The sequence below is a fragment of the Pongo pygmaeus genome, chromosome 3, assembly GCF_028885625.2.
Source record: "Pongo pygmaeus isolate AG05252 chromosome 3, NHGRI_mPonPyg2-v2.0_pri, whole genome shotgun sequence".
In the NCBI taxonomy this organism is placed as follows: Eukaryota; Metazoa; Chordata; class Mammalia; order Primates; family Hominidae; genus Pongo; species Pongo pygmaeus.
In genome coordinates, this window is record NC_072376.2 from 2,972,997 (window position 1) to 2,973,923 (window position 927).

The window sequence follows — 927 nt, forward strand, 5'->3', positions numbered from 1 at the left end:
AGGCCTACCAGGCAGCCCAACCGCGGCAGGAACTGCCTCTCACACTGAGGATGGCTCATGCTCTGGTCCAGCCATGGCTTGAATACCTCCCAACAAGAACAAAGCCAGACTCATTCTCCCCAGCAACTTCTTCCTTGCTCAAAGATCCCACACCCCGTTAGAAGCTGGAACTGGGTCCTTGTCACCTTCCTCACCTCCCCAGTCCTAGTCTGGTTAATCCTCACATCTCACCATGGTCACCACGGCTAGACGTGTGACCTCAACGATGCTTCACGCACGTACTAGGGCAGCCTGGGCAGGGCTGGTCAGTGTGATCTCATGAGGTGTGAACTTGACCCCGGGCTTCTTTCCTGGGATGCTGTCATGTCTGCCCTGGCTTGTAGCCCGGCAGGGGCTCCGTCATGCCCTAGGGAATGCCTCGGCCCGCAAGACCGAATGCCGCATTGCAACAGGGAAACCTACTTCAGCACCTCCCTCAGCAAGGTGGCAGGTCCCAACAAGCCTTGCACGAGGAAGTGGCAGTGGCATTCGGGATATGGCTCCCTGGCCAGCTTGTGAAATTCAGGGGGCTCATTACTTCTTACAGCTCACAGCCCCTCCCGGGTCCAGCACACCTGAGGGCTGACCTCCCTCTCGATTAGTGCAGGGGAAAAGCACTTTAAAAAGCTGTCTCGTGTGTAACTTGCACATCTTCTGATTCTGACCTGAAACTGCATCCCAGGTCGGCACAGACACAACCCAGTCTCCTCCCACCTCCCACAGTGCAGTGTCCTGAATGGAGGACCCCAGTGTCCTGAATGGAGGACCCCAGCACCCAGAGGCATCCACTGAAGGACATAAGTAGGACAAGGCCAACTGTGGCTGTTCCAGCAGAGGGACTGTGGGTGATGTTTCCCTTCTCTGATTTCTAAGCTATCTGCAAACTTG